Source organism: Somniosus microcephalus, chromosome 11 (genome assembly GCF_052327205.1).
Source record: "Somniosus microcephalus isolate GS21.2 chromosome 11, FLI_Smic_1.0, whole genome shotgun sequence".
NCBI lineage: Eukaryota > Metazoa > Chordata > Chondrichthyes > Squaliformes > Somniosidae > Somniosus > Somniosus microcephalus.
The window spans coordinates 227,790,435-227,815,112 of NC_140997.1; the positions used below are offsets into that span (position 1 = coordinate 227,790,435).

General features: G+C 46.8%; 1 protein-coding gene across 5 annotated transcripts in view; it reads right to left on the reverse strand.

The window, feature by feature from the left end:
* hmces (5-hydroxymethylcytosine binding, ES cell specific) overlaps window positions 1-24,678 on the reverse strand; it is a 252,846-nt gene that overhangs the window by 114,111 nt on the left and 114,057 nt on the right. For 3 of the 5 annotated variants that reach the window (XM_086002081.1, XM_086002078.1, XM_086002077.1), the window contains one exon: window positions 4,078-4,106. The exons of the other annotated variants lie outside the window; for them this stretch is intronic. The gene's annotated coding sequence lies outside the window, so the exon portion shown is untranslated. The remainder of the gene's footprint in view (window positions 1-4,077; window positions 4,107-24,678) is intronic. 5 annotated transcript variants of the gene reach the window in all.

Below are 24,678 nucleotides of genomic sequence, written 5' to 3' on the forward strand. Positions count from 1 at the left end.
CTCTCATATTCAATTTTCCCCTTCTTAATTAATCCCTTTGTCCTCCTTTGTTGAATCCTAAACTGCTCCCAATCCTCAGGATTATTGCTTTTTCTGGCCAATTTATATGTCCTCTCTTTGGATCTTATGCTATCCCTAATTTCCCTTGTTCGCCACGGTTGAGTCACCTTTTTTGTTTTATTTTTATGCCAAACATGATCTCATTGAATGGCGGAGCAGGCTCGAAGGGCCGAATGGCCTACTCCTGCTCCTATCTTCTATGTTTCTATGAACAAATTCTGTAGTTCATCCATTCGGTCTTTGAATGTTTGCCATTGCCTATCCACCGTCAACCCTTTGAGTGACATTCCCCAATCAATCCTACCCAACTCGTGCCTCAGACCATCGTAGTTTCCTTTATTTAAATTTAGGACCCTAGTCTCTGAGTCAACTACTTCATTCTCCATCTTAATGAAGAATTCGATCATATTATGATCGCTCCGACCCAAGGGGTCTCGTACAACAAGATTGCTAATTAATCCTTTCTCGTTACATAATACCCAGTCTAAGATGGCCTGATCTCTGGTTGGTTCCTCGACATATTGGTCCAGGAAACCATCCCGTAAACACTCCAGGAATTCCTCCTCCACAGTATTGTTACTAATTTGGTTAGCCCAATCTATATGTAGATTAAAGTCACCCATGATGACTGCTGTGCCCTTATTGCACGCTTCTTTAATTTCCCTTTTAATGCCATCACCAACCTCCGCCTTACTGTTTGGAGGTCTATATACCACTCCCACTAACGTTTTCTGCCCCTTGGTATTTCTCAGTTCTACCCATACAGATTCCACATCATCAGAGCTAATATCCTTCTTTACAATTGTGTTAATCCCTTCTTTAACCAGTAATGCTACCCCACCTCCTTTTCCTTTTTGCCTATCTTTCCTGAATATCGAATACCCCTGGATGTTGAGTTCCCAGCCTTGGCCATCCTTGAGCCACGTTTCCGTAATCCCAACCAAATCATATTCGTTTACCTCTATTTGCACAGCCAATTCATCCACCTTATTACGAATGCTCCTCGCATTAAGACACAAAGCCTTCAGGCTTGTTTTTTTAACGCTCTTAGACCTATTAGAATTATTATTTACTTTGGCCATGTTTGATTTAAACTGTTGATTTCTCTGACTGCCGCTTTCCACCATCTACAAGGCACAAGTCAGGAGTGTGATGGAATACTCTCCACTTGCCTGGATGAGTGCAGCTCCAACAACACTCAAGAAGCTCGACACCATCCAGGACAAAGCAGCCCACTTGATTGGCACCCCATCCAACACCTTAAACATTCACTCCCTCCACCACCGGCGTATCGTGGCTGCAGTGTGTACCATCTACAAGATGCACTGCAGCAACTCGCCAAGGCTTCTTCAACAGCACCTCCCAAACCCACGACCTCTACCACAAGGGCAGCAGGCACATGGGAACACCAGCACCTCCAAGTTCCCCTCCAAGTCACACACCATCCTGACTTGGACATACCTCGCAGTTAGGTCAAAATCCTGGAACTCCCTCTCTAACAGCACTGTGGAAGTACCATCACCACACGGACTGCAGCGGTTCAAGAAGGCGGCTCACCACCACCTTCTCAAGGGTAATTAGGGATGGGCAATAAATGCTGGCCTTGCCAGCGACACCCACATCCCAGGAACTAATTTTTAGTATTTTTGAGCATCAAATGGGTGGTAATGAGATGAAAATTAGAAAATAAACCTTCCCACTGAGTTTCAGTGGGAGGCCTGTCCATTGCTTTTTTTGAGACAGCCGCGATTTAGGCAGCCAGTGTTCTTGCTGGAACAGGCAGGAAAGAGCTAAAGAAAGACTTGCATTTCTATAGCACCTTTCATAGCCTCAGGATGTCCCAAAGCACTTTACAGCCAATTAAGCACTGTTGAAGTGTAGTCACTGTTGTAATGTCAGAAATGCGGCAGTCAATTTGCGCACAGCAAGCTCCCACAAACATCAATGAGCTAATGACCAGATAATTTGTTTTAGTGATGTGACTTCAGCGATAAATATTGGCTGGGATCCAGGATAACTCCCCTGCTCTTCTTCAAAATAGTGCCATTTACCTGACAGGGCCTCGGTTTAACATTTGTTTTTATTCGTTCACGGGATGTTGGCATCGCTGACAAGGCCAGCATTTATTGCCAATCCCCAATTGCCCTTGAACAACTGAGTGGCTTGCTGGGCCATTTCAGAGGGTCAAGAGTCAACCACATTGCTGTGGGTCTGGAGTCACATATAGGCCAGACCTACAGCAGGACATTAGTGAACCAGGTGGGATTTTACAACAATCCGCTAGTTTCATGGTCAATCATTACTGAAACTAGCTTTTTTTTAAATTCCAGATTTATTTAATTGAATTTAAATTCCCCACTAGTCCAGTAACATAACCACTACGTTACCGTTCCCCATTACATCCGGAGGACGGCACCTCCAACAGTGCAGCACTCCCTCAGTGCTGGGCATGGGGCAGGGGGACAATTGAATGGGTTACAAATGATTGACGCAAGGTATCCACCGGCCCTCTGAAATATAAGGTATATATAAACGGGCAGCTGAAAGGGAAAAATAGGCAGAGAGGGGGAGAGCTTCCTTTGAGGTGTATCTCATGCTGGCTTCGGCCTAACACCTCCGCCAGCCTCGGGAGACGATCAAAGAGGAAGGGACCACTGCCGCAGGCTGCAGGGATCCGAGACCACCGTTCTGCCTCAACCCCCGTCCGTCTGTTCCGGGACCGGTAAACTGCTCTCATCTGTTACAGGTCATATGTTTACTATGTCTGTCCTGATTGCATGTTGTATTTGATTATATTTGAACTGCCACTCCTTAATAAAATGACCTATGACTCCTAAGACACTTTCGGTAATCTGTGTGTGACTTGTGATCCAAATCTTACACTGTGTCTTGTGCAGCATCAGTTGATTGCGGAGAAGGTTGGTGTTGTTGTTAGTGCTGCTGGTGTGCCTGGTGCTGCTGGTGTTGGGGCTGATCGTGGTGGGATTCTGAGGTGAGAGAGTATAAGGGCACCTATGCTGATGGAATAGATGGCAGGTGAAGTAGAGATGACAGAAGTGATCTAGTCAATGGTGAGAGGGGTAATGAAGTCAGACTGGATCGAGACTTGTGTAAAGACTTGCAGCATGGTGAATCTGTTGTGGAAATGCAGTGAGGAAGAGCTTGTGGCAGAGGGACGATATCTCTGTAAGATGGGAGCTTTTACTGTACATATGAACTCAACAGCTGGTTCAATGGCCACTGAACTCCCGTCTCAGCTTGACAGACGTGATTCCCGAGCAGCGAGGACCCCGTGGGCAAGCACGTAAAATCAAAAGGTGAGCTCAAATGTGTTCTTAATCATCTCTAAACAAGGTCATAATGACCTGAATTGGGTCCCCCTCCGCTCAGCACTGACAGACTCGACATCTCGGAAAGGTGTGTGCGGCGGCAGATTCACAGCGGGGTCCCGACCCGCTGGGGAAAAAAAACACTTTCCCACCCGACCCACCATCGATTGTGCCCGTTGACCACCCTTCGCCCCCCCCTCCCCCCCGGAAAATCCATTGGTAAAAAGCCATCTGCTTCACTAATGTCCTTTAGGGAAGGAAACCTGCAGTCCTTACCCAGTCTGGCCTATATGTGACTCCTGACCCACAGCAATGTGGTTGACTCTTAACTGCCCTCTGAAATGACCTAACAAGCCACTCAGTTATACCAAACCGTTATGACAAAGTCAGCACTGTGGGAGTACCTTCACCACATGGACTGCAGCAGTTCAAGAAGGTGGCTCACCACCACCTTCTCAAGGGCAATTAGGGATGGGCAATAAATGTCAGCCTTGCTAGCGACGCCCACATCCCATGAATGAATAAATTAAAAAAATTTGAAACATTTCGTATAAAAACAGCTTTCCTACTTTTCTCTTTCCTACTAAATTCTAAGTAGTTGCTTATTTCGTACATGGTTTCCGCTACTTTCTCCATTCCTTGAGAAGACCTGTTTTTAATTGCTCTTTGTAATTATTTTGTAAATTACCTGGAGAATACCTTAAATTAGCTGTCCATCTGTGTAAACCAGCAAGTATGTAAGAAAGGAAGAAATGAGAGAAGATTAATCACTCCATGTAAAAAGCCACAATATACCTTATCGTACAATTCTCCTGAGGGAAAACTCTGCCAAATATCTTCATGAATCCCAAAAGCAATCTAACAAAATATGCATTGAACCTCATAACCGACACTATTCAACCCTAGCTGGTTGCTTCCTTCAAAAAAAATGGCATTGTCTCAGCAGTACAAGAACCATGGCATTACATTGAGTATTTGGTCATCGGTACTTGTCCTTATCCAAATAACCTTCAATCCTGCTCCTAAACATACAGCTATCTAACTCCCTTTTAAAGAATGTATTAATTAGTTTGCTTTTGTTGGAAATCTATTTCACATGTCCATTATGTGCTATGGGGAACCTCTTCTAATCTCCAATCTTGTTTGAGGTTTGTTAATTTTGTAGTTATCGGCACTTACAAAAGGCCTTGAAAGGGTAGTGAAGATTCACTGGAATTATACCAAGGAGGAGAGGTTATAGTTATATCGTAAAATTTTGGATTTGTTCATGGGTAAGATGCCCGCTTAAAAATATCACACAGCGGAATGTAGTAGGGCGTGTTAAAATTTTATCTGAACTCACCAATCCAGAAACACATCTTTAAATGGTTACATTTAAGTTTGAGACAAATGCATCATTGGTTGATTTTTTTCATCATAAATTTGGATTATTGATAACACTTTGGCTAATTTTAGTGCATCTCTGCAAACCTCTATTTTTAATCTCTTAGCATACATATGATCGACCACTGGAAATAATTATTTCAGTATGATTGAGCTGGTATTGTATTCTGGGTATTTTTGCCTGCCAGAAATAAATAAAATCAATCAGCTGTTTTAGCTCATTTAATAATTTTCTGAACTTGTGGGCCTAGAAATTTGTCTCGGACGGTGGGGCACAACGGGCAGTATCGGATTAGCCGCCCGTTATACGCAGCGCCGGATATTCAGTCCTATTGACTGCGATAGACCTGAATATCAGGCGCTGCGTATAACGGGCGGCCGATCCGATCCGATCCGATACCACCCGCTTTGCACTACCGCCCGAGACGAATTTCTGGGCCGTATTCTCTGAAATCAGATTCGGTAGTATTAGTCATAGCTTAGAAGAGGCATTCTTCTGATTTGGGTGGTAGTTAACAAGAAGATGTGCACGCAGCCCAGACAGATTGTGACCAAAGTTGAAATCCTATCTTGGTCAAAATGGATTCTGTTGTTCTTAAAACTCAAAAATGGCCAACGGGTTTTAATCCATCTGAAAAAAACCAAGCAGGCTGATCCTTTGATCTGGAGTAGAGTCAGGCTGAAGGTGATAAAATAGGAATTTATGCATTGCTGCTTGGAAATGTGAACCTATGGGGAAGCTTTATACACAAACATGTGTTTGCTATTTGATTCCAAACAATCTGTGTCAAACTTCCCTACTGGAATTTTATAATGTTTTCCATAATACTATAATTCCCTATTCGTAATCTATTTTACTTTTCATAATATTATATTTTAGAATAATATTGGAAGGGATTATGTTATCTTTATGTATGAATATAGCATTCATTGTTTGCTTGTGGTATGCGATCTGACATCAAAGAGAAATGGGTTTCAAAATTGGCTCTTTTGGCTGTTGAGAGGGTTGAGATTATCTTTCGGTCTTTACCATGTTGTGGAAGGAGACAGGTTCCAAGAAACCATTCAGTGGAGCTTTAGAGAGTCCTATTAAAAATCAATAAAAAGATATTCTGGTGAAGAAAAGCAGTACCAGTTTGATGTTTTAATGAACCTTCTATCTTGTATGTGCGAGACTATTGCCTTGTACACTGCAGTTATAGCCTACTTCCTGTGCTTTATTGTGAACATCCCCGATTTTAAGTGCTCCACCATTGGTGGCCGTGCCTTCAGCTGCCTAGGTCCTAAGCTCTGGAATTCCCTTACTAAACCTCTCTGCCTCTCCACTTCTCTTTCCTCCTTTAAGACGTTCCTGAAAACCTACCTCTTCGACCAAGCTTTTGCCCGAACAGCTCCTTATAATAATAATAATAATAATAATAATAATTCAACTTTATTGTCATTGTACAATGCACAAGTACATGAACAACGAAATGTGATCTTGCAAGCTCCCATGTGGCTCGGTGTCAATTTTTTTTTGATACCTCTCCTGTGAAGCGCCTTGGGATGTTTTATTACGTTAAAGGCGCTACATCAAATATAAATTGTTGCTGTTATTGTCACGCACACAAAGTCTTTGTCATCTTGCACCTGATTATCTCAAATAGCATTTAATAAACCAGCAGAAAGAAATCATGGCTAAACATCTTGGGAGTCTACCAATGAACAGGTGGCATCTTATGGAACACAGGAAAGAAAGCCAGTCGTTTCCTGTTTGTTTCTTCTGACTTTGATGAACCCACAGAAGAGGAGCTAGGGCATTTACAAGCTGCTGCCAATCCACAGCCAAACATTCCCCAGGAACAACAATTAGCCTCAAATTGACCTCAGGCTGTTCCTATTTACACTAATTAGACTTGTGGCCCTAAAGGGCAGGGTGAAGTTAAACTCAGAGCCACCTTAGTAGCAAAAAATACACCATGGATTGTATAAAGTAGTAACCCATCCTTATGATGGGAGATCTGCTTGTAAATATAAAAATCTATATTGTTTTAAAGTCCTTTCTGGAAATATTTCCCCCCAGTAATTACACGTCCTTATTTTTTTAAATCTGAAGTGAACTTAACATTGACAAGTGTCAATATTAAGAGACCTCTACTGCCTAGAAAGACAAGAGCAGCAGGCACATGGGAACACCACCACCTCCAAGTTTCCTTCCAAGTCACACACCACCCTGACTTGGAAATATATCGGCCGTTCCTTCATCGTCACTAGGTCAAAATCCTGGAACACCCTCCCTAACAGCACTGTGAGAGTACCTTCACCACACGGACTGCAGCGGTTCAAGAAGGCGGCGAAGGGCAATTGAGGATGGGCAATAAATGCTGGCCTTGGCAGTGATGCCCACATCCCATGAACGAATAAAAAATAAGAATTGAATGGTTTAGGTTTGCTGCAAGTGTTTATCGCTCCCATGTCAGGTGCAGCACAGTCTAAATGTAGTTCAGTTATCTGTAGATGCCTGATCAATGTGCTTCAACTCTGATCTTACTGCATCAGTTTGATATTTTCATTTCTCATATTGGCCCCTCTGGTAGCTTTTCTCAATGAGATTTCCAAAATGGTGTCAAATAAAGTACAGTTCTGTTCTTGGTCATTCATTCTCATTAGCAATCCAATTATGAATGGCCAATCCAATTTTACATTTCCAGCTTGGCATTCATGAGATAGAAAGGGCTTTCATCCTGCTTGTTTCCACTGAGTTTCAACCCAGATCTTAAAAGGATATTGTTCCAACTGATTTTACTATCTTTTCTATCCAAATGGCCAATTTGGCTCGTAATCGAGGTTCTATTCATAATGGCCCGGCATTGGGGTGGGTAATGACGGGGGACTGTCAGTGTTCGCCATCATTACCCCTCTCAATCTGACCGCAACCTCAGGATTTAGTGCATGTGCAGCTAAACACAGAAATCCTGAAGTTGTGGTCAGCCATTCACTGATCTGACACTGGCTGTGTTGTGGGCCGCTCCCCCCACCCCTCCCCCATAGCCGGCAATCAGCGAAATCAGTGAAACTGACGAAAACTCGGGCTTTTCCACGGTAATATCACTGTTAAATACTCCATTAAACGTAAAGCCTTGTTGGAATAGGTGTAACTGGGGCTTTAACAGCGTATTGACTGCGGAACAAAAGATATGGCCCTGAAAAACTAATTTTTATATTTGTGGAGTGTCATATTTCTCCATTATGATAAAAATCACAATTCTTAAAAAACTTCTAAAAAAAAAAATTTGTTCATGATATTTCAGCTTCTACCTTTCCCATGTGAACATACCAATCTTTATTTCGCTCTCTGCAATATTTCTAAAAAGTCTAGATAAAAACAACTTTTCATTTCCTGGTTTGCTGTCTGTGAGATTTCTTCAGTGTGATTGGCTGCTTAGACAGCTTGTTGACGTCACTGCAGCTCTTCACTGGGAATCCCCATTGTTAGATCCGTGTATCTTGATGTTGTGTGTCCTTCAATAACTAGACACAAGACTGCAGGGAACAATCAACAGGTGTTTACTGGATGAGGGTTACTCTAAAACTAAACGTACAGATCCCTACTCAGGGTTTATATACAGGTGTGGTCACTGCCGGTACTACAGTATACAGGAGCTGTAAAAAGTAGTTCTCCCCTTAAAGGTACATACACTACAATTCCTCCCCTTTTAGATTGACAGTACCATAACATTCATTTAACAATTAACACTTTTAACATGCACATTAACTGAAAATAGTCCATTTATAAATTCAGTCTTTGGGGCGGCTTCCTGATCCTTTCTGGATAGCGCCTTTCCTGAGTGTCTTGCTCTTGGTGTGGAGGCCCCCTGTCGTCAGTTGGTTCATCAGCTTCCGATGCTACTGTTTCTGGGGTAGATGCTACCTGTATGTCGGGTTCATCACCAGGTACGCGAGACATGGGGTTGACTCGTTCCTGTGACTCTAGGATCTGGTCGACATGGCGTCTCACAATGTTCTCCCCAACATCCACTGTGTACATTAGTGGCCCCTGCCGTGTGCATATCGTTCCTGGTTGCCATTTCTCTGTTCGGTAGTCGCGGGCCAAGACTGGTTGTCCTACATTGAAGCTCCTTGTCGGCTTCTCATTGATGTGCTGGAATTGCTTATTCTCAACATCTCTTCGTACATTTGGTCTGAGCAAATCCAGACGAGATCTCAACCTTCGGTTAAAGAACATCATGGCCGGGGCCTGGTTGGTAACTGCATGTGTCGTATTTCTGTAGGCTAACAGGAAATTGTCCACCTTATGCTGCAGTGGAATGTCGTCATCGCACATGGCCCTTACTGCTTTCTGAAAGGTTTGTACGAACCTCTCAGCCAATCCATTGGTGGCTGGATGATACGGGGCGGATGTGTAATGCCTTACCCCATTCCTTTTCATGAATCTTCGAAACTCTTCGGACACAAACTGTGGTCCGTTATCAGAGCAAATCTGCTCTGGCAAGCCGTTCCTGGCAAATATGGTCCGTAGGACTGCAATAGTTTTCTCCGTGGTGGTAGACGACATTTTGATCACCTCAGGCCATTTCGAGTGTGCATCCACGGCTATTAAAAACATTGAGTCCATGAATGGACCAGCAAAATCAATATGCACCCGTTGCCATGGAGATGAGGGCCACTCCCATGGGTGTAGAGGGGCATGTGGTAGTGCATTTTGGACCTTCTGGCATCCTGAGCAGCTCTTTGTCAGGTCCTCGATTTGCTGATCGATCCCCGGCCACCACACATAAGCCCCAGCAATGCTTTTCATTTTCACCCCTCCCAGATGGCCTTCGTGAAGCTCATTTAGCACTCTCTCCCTTAACTTGGGTGGAATTACCACTCGGGATCCACACATCAAGGTCCCCTGGCACACTGACAGCTGTTCTCTTCTGGATGAGAATGCTGGCAACAGTGAGTCGCCATGTGTTGGCCATCCCTTCACCGTCAAGTCATATACCCGAGACAGTGTCGGGTCATTTCGGGTCTCCTTCTCTATATCCGCGTTAGTTACTGGCAAGCGTTCAATTATAGTCGAATAAAATATTTCGACAGAGTCCACTGCTGGTGCTTCCTCCGCAGTAGGCACTGGCAGGCGGGATAGCCCATCAGCGTTTCCATGCTGTTTCGTGCCCTTATACTCGATTTCATATTGGTTCGTCCCTAGAAAAAGGGACCATCTTTGTAGCAGTTGCACAGTCATCACTGGAACGCCCTTCTTTGGATTAAAGAAGGAGACAAGTGGTTGGTGGTCAGTCAGCAAGGTGAACTTCTGCCCGTGTGTGGTAAACCACTTTTATCGTTCACTATCGTTACACTATAGTTATCACTGTTGTATTGTTATCACTGTTCTCACTGTTGTATCACTATACGAGGTCGCCTCTTGTCGCGCTGTTATACCTGGGCTGACCACCTCCGACTCCGCCCATGGCTCCAACTACCTGCCCAGGTATAAAGGTAGTCGACTGGCTGGTATTCCTCCTTGTTGGACCCGATCACCCACGAGGGTGGGCTCTGTTATTTAGTCAATAAAAACCTTTAGTTACGTTCCTAACTCGTCGCTTTTTATTGGACGAATTGATAGGTATATCAATTTTATTGACTAAATTTTAAAGATGTCTACTACTGGCCAGCCAGAAGCCCTCCCAGAAGCACAGCCACAGCAGCTTTCAGACACCGGGCTACGCCAGCCACACCAGCCGGCTTGGCTGCAAGCCCTCAAATCACCGTACCTGGATCTAAACCCACAGGCAGCAAACTCAGCCCTCAACTTCAAACACTGGCTGGACTGCCTCGAATCCTACCTGGAAGAATCCGGCGTCCCTCAGAGATCCAAACTAAGAGTTCTGAACGCCCAAGCGAGCCCGAGAGTATACGCACTCATCCAGGACACAACTACATACGAGGCCGCTATCAACCTACTGAAACAGCAGTACCGGAGCCCGGTAAATTACATGTACACCAGGCACCTCCTAAGATCCCGCCCGCAACAGCCAGGAGAGTCTGTAGCTGAATTTTTACGGGCGCTAAGAGCACTCGGCAGGAACTGTGACTTTAAAGCGGTGATGGCTGTTGAAAATACGGAAGATAATATCCGCGATGCCTTTGTGAAAGGCCTACGGTCCGACTACTCACGGCAAAGACTGCTTGAAGCTAAAGACCTCGACCTGGACAAAGCTGAAGCCCTCGCTCTCTCCCTAGAGGTGGCCCATCAGGACCAGGAGGCGTTTTCCAGGTACTGCTCGCGACCCTGGGACTCGGGCCTGACCCCTACCGCAATACCCTTCGCAGCGCCGCCCCCGGGACCTACCTCAGCGTCGGCGTCCCGGACCCGACCGGGACCGCCACCCCCGGTACCGGCTCCGACATCGGGCACCCGCGATCGGGCCGCCGGCTGCTTCTTTTGCGGCCAGGAGAAGCACCCGAGGTCGCGCTGCCCAGCCAGGAACTCTACCTGCTCAACCTGCAGGAAGAAAGGCCACTTCTCTAAGGCCTGCAGGAGCGGATCTTCAGAGGCCAGCAGTGCCTCATGCGAACTGTGGGGGCGGCCATCTTCTTTCAAGGCAACTGAGGCCAGCATCCCCACACGTGAGTCATGGGGGCGGCCATCTTTGATCAAGGCAACCGACCCCAATAGTGCCTCATGTGAGTTATGGGGGCAGCCATCTTCTCCGCCATTTTGTCCTACCTCGTGGGAGACGCCATTTTACCCACCACGCCCGACTGCCACCGGGCCCCCGGACCCGACGACCGCCTCGCCCGCAGACGACAACGACTCGCTTACCTACACACTAGCCTCCGTCACTCTGGATCAAGCCCGCCCACACCACCTGTCCAAGTCGATGATGGACATCAAAGTAAACGGCCACGCCACGACCTGCCTGTTCGACAGCGGAAGCACGGAGAGCTTCATCCACCCAGACACGGTGAGCCACTACTCCCTCCCTGTCCTGCCAACGCGCAACCGAATCTCGATGGCATCGAGGTCCCACACCACGGACATTAGCGGCTACTGTGTTGTGACCTTGTCGGTTAAGGGTACGGAGTATAAAAATTTTAAACTCCTCGTCCTCCCCCAGCTCTGCGCTGCCGTCCTACTAGGGCTGGACTTCCAATCCCACCTCCAAAGTGTAACCCTAGCATACGGTGGACCCCTCCCCCCACTCACAGTCGACAACCAGCGAATGTTAAACCGCCCACCGCGTAACACCTGCAGCCTATCCACCCTCAAGGTGCCGCCACCTTCCCTGTTCGCTAACCTCACCCCCGACTGCAAACCCGTCGCTACCAAGAGCAGGCGGTACAGCGCTGGCGACAGAGCCTTCATTAGCTCTGAGGTGCGGCGCCTCCTAAAAGAGGGCATTATCGAGGGGAGCAACAGCCCCTGGCGTGCCCAGGTCGTGGTCGTTAAGACCGGCGATAAAAATCGCCTGGTCATCGACTACAGCCAGACCATAAACAGATACACCCAGCTGGACACATACCCCCTTCCCCGCATATCTGACATGGTCAATCAGATTGCACAATACCGCGTATTCTCGACCATCGACCTTAAGTCGGCCTACCACCAACTCCCTATCCACCCCGAGGACCGTCAGTACACCGCCTTCGAGGCGAGTGGGCGCCTATACCACTTCCTTAGGGTCCCCTTCGGTGTCACCAACGGGGTCTCGGTCTTCCAAAGGGAGATGGACCGGATGGTTGACCAGAACGGACTGCAGGCCACATTCCCCTATCTAGATAACGTCACCATCTGCGGCCGCGACCGGCAGGACCATGACGTGAATCTGGAGAAATTCCTCCGTACGGCCCAACGGCTGAACCTCACCTACAATAAGGAGAAATGTGTGTTTAACACCTCGCGCCTTGCCATCCTTGGCTGTGTAGTAGAGAACGGACTCATCGGCCCCGACCCCGAAAGAATGCGCCCCCTCATGGAGCTACCCCTCCCCCACTGCCCTAAGGCACTTAAGAGAACCCTGGGGCTCTTCGCCTACTATGCCCAATGGGTGCCCAATTATGCGGACAAAGCCAGACCCCTCATGAAGTCCACATCCTTCCCCCTCACGGAGGAAGCATGCGCGGCCTTCCCCCTCATCAAGGGAGACATAGCCAAGGCCACAATGCACGCAGTGGATGAGTCCATCCCCTTCCAAGTGGAGAGCGATGCATCCGACTTCGCCCTAGCCGCTACCCTTAACCAGGAGGGGAGGCCGGTGGCCTTCTTCTCAAGGACCCTACAGGGCCCCGAGATCCGACACTCGTCGGTCGAGAAGGAAGCCCAGGCAATTGTGGAGGCGGTACGGCGCTGGAGGCATTACCTGGCAGGCAAACGATTTACCCTCCTCACCGACCAACGTTCGGTTGCTTTCATGTTTAATAACAAGCTGAGGGGCAAAATCAAGAATGACAAGATCTTGAGGTGGAGAATCGAGCTATCCACCTACGATTATGATATCTTGTACCGGCCAGGTAAGCTGAACGAACCCCCTGATGCTCTTTCACGAATTACATGCGCCAGCGCGCATATTGATAGACTTCAGACCCTCCACAACGACCTCTGCCACCCCGGGGTCACCAGACTTTACCATTTCATTAAGGCCCGCAACCTGACCTACTCCATCGAGGAGGTCAGGACCATGACCAGGAACTGCCAGACCTGCGCCGAGTGCAAACCGCACTTCTATAGGCCGGACAGAGCAAGCCTGATCAAGGCCACCCGCCCCTTCGAGCGCCTGAGCATCGACTTTAAGGGGCCTCTACCGTCATCTGACCGCAATGTGTACTTCCTCAACATCGTTGATGAGTACTCCCGTTTCCCTTTTGCCTTCCCCTGCCCAGACATGACCAGTACCACGGTCATCAAGTGCCTGAACGACCTCTTCGCCTTGTTCGGGTTCCCGAACTATATACATAGTGACCGGGGCTCCTCCTTCATGAGCGAGGAACTCCGTCAGTTCCTACTAGCGAGAGGTATTGCAGCAAGTAGGACCACCAGCTACAACCCCCGAGGGAACGGCCAGGTGGAAAGAGAGAACGCGACGGTATGGAAGGCCGTCCTCTTAGCCTTAAAGTCTAAGGGCCTCCCAACCTCCCGCTGGCAGGAAGTCCTCCCGACAGCGCTGCACTCCATCCGGTCACTACTTTGCACTGCCGTTAACGCCACCCCCCATGAACGAATGTTTGTTTTCCCCAGGAAGTCGACTACGGGAACCACTCTACCAACCTGGCTGACCTCTCCGGGGCCCGTCTTGCTGCGAAAGCACGTGAGGGCCCATAAAACGGACCCCCTGGTCGAGAGGGTGAACCTCCTGCACGCCAACCCCCAGTACGCCTACGTGGCTTACCCAGACGGGCGGGAGGACACTGTCTCCTTACGAGACCTCGCACCCTCGGGCACTCCGGAGACACCACCTTTACCCCCCCCCACCACCCCCCCAATTCCAGCCCAGGTAGACGGCATGCCGGAACCCCACGAGCCTTTGCCGACCACGCAGACACTAGCATTAACACCGGAAAACGCAGCACCGCCGCTGCGACGATCGGAGAGGCTTACGAGGCCTCCGGACAGACTGACATACCAGAACTGGTAGTACACTTCACCCCGCCGGACTCAAATCTAAACAAGGGGTGAATGTGGTAAACCACTTTTATCGTTCACTATCGTTACACTATAGTTATCACTGTTGTATTGTTATCACTGTTCTCACTGTTGTATCACTATACGAGGTCGCCTCTTGTCGCGCTGTTATACCTGGGCTGACCACCTCCGACTCCGCCCATGGCTCCACCTACCTGCCCAGGTATAAAGGTAGTCGACTGGCTGGTATTCCTCCTTGTTGGACCCGATCACCCACGAGGGTGGGCTCTGTTATTTAGTCAATAAAAACCTTTAGTTACGTTCCTAACTCGTCGCTTTTTATTGGACGAATTGATAGGTATATCACCGTGCAGATAGTGGTTGAACTTTTTCACTCCCCACACTAGGCTGAGGGCCTCCCTGTCAATCTGGGCGTAGTTACGCTCGGCTGAGGTTAGTGACCGAGACACGAAGGTTACCGGCCTCTCCGAGCCGTCCAGGAACTTGTGCGACAGCACCGCTCCAATGCCATAGGGTGATGCATCACACACCAACCGAATTGGTAGTGCTGGGTTGAAATGAGCCAACACCTCTTTTGATGTGATCAATTCTTTGCACTTCTGGAAAGCTCGTTTACATTCGTCATTCCACTTCCATGGTACCCCCGTTTGCAGTAGGGTGTTCAGTGGGTGTAATACTGTAGACAAATTCGGCAAGAACTTATGGTAGTAGTTCACCAGCCCGAGGAATGACCTCAGTTGTGACACATTTTCTGGTGCTGGAGCCTTGACTACTGCCTCAATCTTTTCAGGGGACTTATGCAACCCCTCTTCATCAATAATGTGGCCACAATACGAGATCTGCTTCTGGAAAAACTCGCATTTGTGGTGATTTGCTCGGAGCCCATATTCCTTCAATCTAGTGAGCACCTGCTCCAGGTTGGTAAGGTGATCACTGTCATTTTCGCCCGTGACCAGGATGTCGTCCAAATAACACTGGGTCCCTGGAATCCCTTGCAGGACTTGATCCATTGCCCTTTCCCAAATAGCCGGAGCTGGTGCTACCCCGAACACCAGCCGGTTGTATTGGTAGAGACCTTTATGAGTGTTGATCGTGAGGTACTGTTTCGAGGCTTCTCCTACATCCATTTGCAGGTACGCCTGGGCCAGATCAATCTTAGTGAAGCGTTTCCCTCCAGATAGCGAGGCAAAAATATCTTCAATCCGCGGAAGCGGATATTGTACCGTGTGAAGGACTGGGTTCACTGTCACCTTAAAGTCCCCACAGATGCGGACCTTCTTTGGTTCCCCAGGCGTATTACTCAATGACCTCTTCATTACAGGAACAATGGGTGTAGCCCACTCGCTCCAGTCCACTTTGGACAGTACTCCTGAACATTCCAAACCTTCCAGCTCTGCTTCGACGACTGGGCGGATCGCATAAGGTCTGGCCTTAAAAAACTTTGGGCTTGCATTTTACTCTATTTTGATCGTCGCTGTTATGCCTTTTAGTGTTCCGAGTCCCTCCTGGAACACTTCTTGTGCGTCAGTTAGCATTTTTGACAGTCGTCCAGGTGTGACGTCGTCATCCTTTTTGGCATCTACAGTCAGTGCTTGTATGGAATGCCAATCTAGCTGTATCTTCCGGATCCATTCACGTCCTAGTAGTGGTGGCCCTCCATCTGGCAATACATATAGGTCCATTTTTGGTGTTTCCTTGCCGTTATATATAATGTTCACCCTTATTTTTCCTTTGGGGTAGACTTTTTGCCCCGTGTACATCTTCAAGACAATCTCTGTATCTCTCAAGGGTATATGTGAGAATAGCCGCTTGTAGTCCCTTCAGTTTATGACTGTTAGGGCTGATCCTGTGTCCAATTCCATTTTCACTTGGACTCCGGCTATCTTGAGCGTGACCCAGATAGTTTGGTGATCCTCCATTTTGATCACCTTATGTAGTTTCAGACAACCCAGCTCCTTGCTTCCAGAGTCTGTATCACTTTTCTGTTCGTCTGAACTGCTCTCCGTCACCTTATGTACCTTCTTGTACTTCTCCTGTGGAGATTTCTTGCTGCTGGTTCTCTTTCCTGACCTGCAGACTCTTGCTATGTGTCCTACTTTTCCACACTGTCTGCACACTTTGTCCTTGAACCAGCAATCATTATGGTCGTGTGTTGTTCTGCCGCAGCGATAGCACTTCACTGTTCCGTATGACATTTCATTTGTGCCATATTCTTGCGGTCTCCGTTGTATCTCGGCAGTGCCCCGTGCGGCTGCTTCGTGTGATACTGACATGCTGAAAGCCTTGTCCAGCGTAAGATCCTTTTCTGATAGAAGCCGTTTCTGGGTTCCTTCACTTTGAAGCCCACACACAAACTTGTCCCTTAAAGTATCTGCTAGTCCCGTTCCAAACTGGCAGTGTTTCGATAGCTTGCGCAGTTCCGTTAAATACTCAGCATTACCTTCATCTTTATGCTGGTTCCTTTTGTGAAACTTAAATCTTTCTGCTATCAGCAGCGGTGTGGGGTTTAAGTGGTCCTGTAGGATTGACACTATGTTTCCAAAATCCTTTTCCACTGGCTTCTCTGGGGTCACTAGGTTTCGCAGTAAGCCATACATTTTTGCACCCATTGAATTCAACAATACTAGCACTTTCCTCTCATCTGGCACTTCATTCGCCTTGCAGTACACTTCTATGCGTTCTACATATGTCGTCCAATCTTCGACTTCATTGTCGAACGCTGTGATACTGCCAATCTTCGGCATCCCTGGGTGTGGTTAGACTGGCTCAAAATGGCGTTTTCCCGCGCTCTCCCTTCTTCTCCGCTGCGGCTTGCGGCTCAAAATGGCGTTTTCCCGCGCTCTCCCTTCTTCTCCGCTGTGGCTCAAAATGGCGTTTCCCGCGCTCTCCCTTCTTCTCCGCTGCGGCTCAAAATGGCGTCTCCCGCGCTTTCCTTTCTTCCCCGCTGACGCTGCTCGGCCCTTGAACACCGGCTGCGCTCTGCGCGTTTTCCTTTCTTCCCCGCTGACGCTGCTCGTCCCTTGAACACCGGCTGCATTCTGCGTGTTTTCCTGCGCGCCTCTCTCTCTCGTTGACGCTGCTCGGCCCTTGAACACCGGCTGTGCTCTGCGCGTTTTCCTTCGCGCCTCTCTCTCTCGTTGACGCTGCTCGGTCCTGAACACCGGCTGCGCCCTGTGCGCTCTACCCTCTCTCTTCTCCCGTCGACGCCGCTCGGTCCTGAACACCGGCTGCGCCCTGTGCGCTCTACCCTCTCTCTTCTCCCGTCGACGCTGCTCGGCCTTTTTCTGTGCCGTCGGTCGGCTCTAGCCGCTGCTGTCCGGGAAGGGTCTGCGCCGTACCTGTTGCCAGCCCGTTTCGCTGGACCACCGTGACTGGAGAACCAAGCCCAGCTCTCAACAGCCTCCCCTGCGATGCTCAAGTCTCCGCTGGATGGTCGACGCCCGTGCTTCTAGACTCGGCCTTCTTCTTTCACTTTTCTCCAGGAGCGAATCCCTGGGAGGTGATGCAGAGTTGCAGGTAGGTTTGAATCTTCTCGTCGCCAATGTTAGATCCATGTATCTTGATGTTGTGTGTCCTTCAATAACTAGACACGAGACTGCAGGGAACAATCAACAGGTGTTTACTGGATGAGGGTTACTCTAAAACTAAACGTACAGATCCCTACTCAGGGTTTATATACAGGTGTGGTCACTGCCGGTACTACAGTATACAGGAGCTGTAAAAAGTAGTTCTCCCCTTAAAGGTACATACACTACACCCATTACGCTGCACGACAATGAATTGCACGTCGAGAAAGGCAAACCTCTCGCCACAGAGATCGCGAGATCTCTGCGGGCAGCTTTCTTCAGGGCCAGCGGTGAGCACCTTTGCTTCGCCGCTGATCACAAATTATGGGCCAATGTGTTCTCGGGATGTGGCGATACTGGCAAGGCAATGAGTGGCTTACTGGACTACTTCAGAGGGAATTAAGAGTCAACTACGTTGTGTGGAACTGAAGTCAGAGGCCAACCAGACCGAGTAGGGGTGGTAGGTTCCCTTCTCGGAACGACATCAGTGAATCAGTTGCAGAATTTGGACAATCCAGCAGCTGTGATGATCTTTGTTTCCCTACTGTCAGCCCACAAGTTCCCAAAATTATTGAATTCAATTAAACAACTTGCCATGGTGGCATTTGAATTCATGACCACTGGGGTTGCTAGTCCAGCATCGAAACCACTACACTACCATGCCCAGCATGGTGTAATAATCAAAGCTTAGTCTTATAGAGAGGTTTGTTAACTGAATGAAATTGTGTTTACAAGTTAACAAGTACTGCAAGCAATGCAATGAAGTTGGATTGAAACTGAAAGCAGATGGAATCCCACCACTGCCTGTGAATATTACAAGGTGTTAGAAGGAATTGGTGAAAATACCACAGGAATGAATCAGCTGAAATTACCAACTCCACCACGTCCAGAAGGTAACCTGTCAGAGAACTGGAGAGATTCCAATCATGGGTCTGAGCTGTACACAGCATAGGAATAGCGGAGAAGACAGAATCCAAACCTTCATATTCCTCCATGTAATCTGAGAAATGACATGTGGAGGTAAATGAGCACATTTCAGAATATGAAGCAGATAAGAACAGAATGAATGAAGACTATAAGCCCAGGATGAGGAAGACCCGTGAAGGGCGCATTTTTAACACAAGATACCGAGCCAAGGGTGAGACTTTTAATGAATATGTCATCGCCTTGAAAAAAATGTGAATTTGGATTCCAAGTGAGATTGCACTGCATGCTGGATACATGATAACACAGCTTGAGCCCAGATTTATTTGCAAAAAGGGGCTTGATGCTCGAATAGACTGTAGACTTTTGCGCATCTGTTGAAGTCACAAGCAGGCAGGTTGAGTGAAGACAATGGAAAGCCAGCACTTAGTATAAAAAAAAGATGCTCGCGGTGGATGCAGTGATAAACAAGGCAGCGTAAAGTAGCTACAACACATGGAAAGAGTAAAAGGTGATTCAGTGTAGCTGTGAGCTTGAGAAGTCCTGCTTTCAGTAAGAATTGACACTTGAGTAGGAAAAATTACTTTGCCGAAATGCACAGAATGGAGAAATCACTTGGAAATGAAAGTAAAGTAACAATGATTTCCTCAGACACTGAATTTTTTCACAGGGTTAGTGCAGAGCAGAAGAATGCAAAGGGAAATTTAACACTGGTGTGAATAAGATGATTATTATGATAGAAAGAATTTGCATTTATATAGAGCCTTTCACAAACTCAGGACGTCCCAAAGTGCTTCACAGCCAATGAAGTATTTTTTGAAGTGCAGTCACTATTGCAATGTAGGGAGACGTGGCAGCCAATTTACGCACAATCAGCAATGAGATAAATGATCAATTAAACTATTTTTAGTGATGTTGGTTGAGAGATAAATGTTGGCCAAGACACCAGAGAACTGCCTTGTCCTTCTTCAAATAGTGCCGTGGATCTTTTACATCCACCTGAGAGGGCTTAACGTCTCATCCAAAAGATGACACCTCCACATGCAGCACTCCCACCATACTGCACTGGATTGTCAGTGTAGAGTTTGTGCTCAAGTCTCCGGAGTGGGGCTTGAACCCATGACTCGGACTCGGAGTGTGAATGCTACCCACTGAGCCACAGCTGACTGTGACAATGATAAAGACAGCGACAAGATTATAAAAGGAAAGCTCTCACTAAGAAAGTTAAGTATTAAACTTCCAAAATGATCGGCCTGTGAAGTCAGGCAATTCGGGAAAGATTATAAACATAAACAAATAGGTTATAACATTGTAATCCCAGAAGTAATGCAAATTTACCAGCATTGGGACTCACTGGTTGCAGGGATCTAAACCTAATTCCAGTGGTATGATTACACTGTTTCCCTGTGTCCCAGCAAATCAACTTTAAGAACATTGGCCTAGAAATTTGATTGTGTAGCACCTATTTTTAGGGCGCAAAACTGGTGCTGCAGGATCCAATATGGCGTACAGTATGCATACGCTCAATCCGCGGCAGAGGTTAGTTAGGGCCCTCTGAAGTCGTCCAGGGTGCGCGCCCGGAACTGGCATGGCCAGCAGGTCCAGTTGGCAGCACGCCTTCCAGGGCTCTGTCAGAGACATTTGCAGGAGCTCGCAGTCGGCGTCACACAAATGCATAAGACAGATAGATAACTGATGGCTTGTTTGCCAGGGCTGTCAACTTGGCCTGCGACAATGCCAGTCAGAATGAGCGAGCACTAGGGTTTGCAGCTCTGGCTGTCTTCCCACAGATGCAGGACATTGCCGACTGCACATATGTGGCAATTAAGGCACCCATAGATCACCCAGGAGCGTTCGTCAACCACAAGGGCTTCCACTCCATCAATGTGCAGCAGGTGTGCAACCACGAAAAGATCTTTATGCAGGCGCGTGCAAGATTTCCAGGCAGCTGTCATGATGTTTTCATCCTGCGGCAATCCACCTGAGCCTCCTCAGACACTGGTGTTAAGACATGTCGAGGAAGCTTATCCTTTGCCTGTAGACCCTGTATGCCGGGTATGGCCTCCTACAAGCTGCACCTCTCTGCTGCTCCCCTCTCTCCTGTGGAGCTACAGGTCTGTGAGCAGCAGCCTGTTGCTGGTGCTGCCATTGTTGGTCATCTTCGTCCTCATCTGAGGTCCAATATAAGGCAGCGTTAGCGGCACCCATGCTGATCTGATAGATCAGAACTCCAAAGGGCAGATCAGACCTGCAAACCTCCAAAGTGTAGATGACAACTCCAAAGTGTTGAAGAAACCTTAAAAGTGTTGAGGAAACCTCCAAAGTGTGTAGAGTAACCTCTCAGCACAAGTACTGTGAACAAATCCTTTCCCACAAGCAGCTGTGAGCACTAAGTACTTACTGCCATATTTTCCTGACATGGCTTCAGCCCCTCAATTGCCGCTGTGTTCTTGCCTTGCTTTCACTGGCGAGTTGCAGCAAGCCCAGGAAACCCATGGACCCGAAGTTAAAGTAGAAATCTTATGTCAACATCGCTCTAATTGAGCGAGTACGGTATCTTAAGTGGCAACCAGCCTCTCCCGAGGGGGATGCTCCCCAGAAGCCTAACGCGCTGCAGTGAATTATGGATGTCGGCAGATTGGAGCCAGCTTCCTGACGCACTGTCAATTTCGTTGGTTATAACCCCCCACCCGCACCTAAACCCATGTGCACCTGCAGATTAGAATTCAGCCCGTAGTCTCTTATATTCAGGCAACTATTTAATTTCCTTGTAAAATAATTTATGATTCAACAACAGTTTTCTGTAGAGAATCACATTTTAACTAGTCTCTGTCTAATAATGCTCACAAAGTACTGAGATTTATTTCTAAGGTTCTAGACTTCAAAAGTAGTGAAGTTATGTTAAGCTTGTAGCGGATCCTGGTCAAGCTGCATTGAGAGTACTGTGCACAGTTCTCACTCTGGTCTCCATGTTATAATAAGGACATAGAAGCACTGCAGAAATTGCAAAAAAGATTTTCATGGATAGTACCAGAACTGCGAGATTACAGCTTATATTACATAGGATATACGGTACAGAAACAGGCCATTTGGCATAACCAGTCCATGCCGGTGTTTATGCTTCACTTGAGCCTCCTCCCATCTTTCCTCATCTAACTCTATCAGCGTAACCCTCTATTCCCTTCTCCCTCATGTGCTTGTCTAGCCTCCCCTTAAATGCATCTATACTATTTGCTTCAACCACTCCCTGTGGCAGCGAGTTCCACATTCTCACCACACTCTGGGTAAAGAAGTTTCTTCAGAATTCCCTATTAGGTTTCTTGATGACTATCTTATATTGATGGCTTCTAGTTATGCTCTTCCCCACAAGTGGAAACATTCTCTCTCTATCCACTCTATCAACATTTTTCATAATTTTAAAGAATTCTATTAGGTCACCCCTCAGCCTTCTTTTTTCAAGAGAACAGAGACCCAGCCTGTTCATCTGTAAATCTTCTGGGCACCCTCTCCAGTGCCTCTATATCCTTTTTATAATATGGCGACCAGAACTGTACGCAGTACTCCAAGTGTGGGGTTCGATACAAGTTTATCGTAACTTCACTACTTTTCAATTCTATACCTCTAGAAATAAACCCTAGTGCTTGGTTTGCTTTTTTATGGCCTTATTAACCTGTGTTGCAACTTTTAGTGATTTGTGTATTTGTATTCCGAGATCCCTTTGTTCCTCTACCCCACCTAGACTCGCACCTTCCAAGTGATGTGACCTCCCTATTCTTCCTAACAAAATGTAATACCTCACATTTATCTGTGTTGAACTTCATTTGCCAATTATATGCCCATTCTGCAAGTTTATTAGTGTCCTCCTGTAATTTGTCGCAGTCCTCCTCAGTGTTGACTATCCCCCCGTTTGGTGTCATCTACAAATTTAGAAATTGTGTTTTTGATTCCAAAGTCTAAATCGTTAATGTAAATTGTGAACAGCAGTGGTCCCAGCACTGATCTTTGTGGAACACCACTACCCACCTTCTGCCACTGTGAATAGCTACCCTTTACTCCTACTCTCTGCTTTCTGTCCTGAAGCCAGCCAGCTATCCATTCTGCTACTTGTCTCCTGACTTCGCATTCTCTGACCTTGTTCATCAGTCTATTATGGGGTACCTTATCGAAGGCCTTTTGAAAATCCAGATAAATTACATCTACTGCATTACCATTGTTTACTCTCTCTGTTACCTCTTCAAAAAATTCAATGAAGTTGGTCAAGCAAGATTGTCCCTTTTGAAATCCATGCTGACTATTCATTATTATATTTTTGATTTTTACATGTTCTTCTATTTTCTCCTTTAGTAGGGATTCCATTATTTTTCCTAACACCAATGTTAAGCTGACTGGTCTATAATTCTCTGGACATGTTCTATCCCCCTTCTTAAATGTCGGTATTATGTTAGTTATCCACCAGTCCTCTGGCACTACACCTTTTTCTAATGAATTATTAAGTATGCGTAGTAATGCCTCTGCTATCTCTTCCCTAGATTCTTTTAAAATATGTGGATGCAATCCATCCAGACCAGGGGTTTTATCCTCTTTGAGTTTGATTAGTTTATGTAATATATCCCCTTTTTAAAATGTTAAATGCACTTATCTCATTACTAATCTCATCATCCAATGTCATGTCCACCTGTTCTATCTCCCTGGTAAATAGTGAAGCAAAATAATATTTAATATTTCTGCCATCTCTCTATCGTTACCTGTGGTATTGCCCTTAATGGCCCTATTCCCATCCCAACCTTCCTTTTTCTATTGATGTGCTGTAAAATATTTTACTATTTTGTTTTATGTTCCTTGATAATTTAATTTCATAGTTCCTCTTTGCCTCCCTAATTGGTTTTTGACTTTTCTCCTAATCTTTTCATATTCTCCCTTATTATGCACTCCCCTGCTGTCTATGTACTTAATGTATGCCTCTTTCCTTACCCTCATTTGTTCCCTTATGGCTTTATTCATCCATGGAGTCTCATTATTATTTAGTTTGTTCTTTCCTTTTAGCGGAATATATTTTTCTTGCACTCTGTTGAACACCATTTTAAATGTTTCCCATTGCTGTTCTACATCATTGTTTGCCAATATTGTTGCCCATTTTTTCCCCCAAGTTCTATTCTCAGCCCTTCAAAATCAGCTTTTCTCCAACCTATTAACCTAGTTTTCATCATACTTATGTCCTTCTCAATTATCATCTTAAAGCGTATTATATTATGGTCACTATTGCCTATATGTTCCCCTACTTTTACTTCGCTTATCTGGAAAGATTGAACAGGTTAGGGCTTTTTTCTTTAGAAAAAGACGAGCATATTTTTACACAGCGAGTGGTTAGGATCTGGAATGCGCTGCCTGAAAGGTGGTCGAGGCAGATTCAATCATGGCATTCAAAAGGGAATTGGATAAGTACCTGAAGGGAAAACATTTTCAGGGCTACGGGGAAAGGGTGGGGGAGTGGGACTAGCTAAAGTGCTCTTGCAGAGAGCTGGCACGGGCTTGATGGGCCGAATGGCCTCCTTCTGTGCTGTAACCATTCTATGATTCTATTCTTTGAAAGGAGACCTGGTCGAGGTCTTTAAAAGTATGAATGGGTTGGACAGGGTAGATGTGGAGAGAATGTTTCCACCTGTGGGAGAATCCAAAATTAGGGGCCATAAATACAAGAGTGGTTGAGGCAAAGAGCTTAGATGCTTTCAGAAGGAAACTAGATGAGTACATGAGAGAAAAGGCAATAGAAAGATAGGCTGAAAGGCTG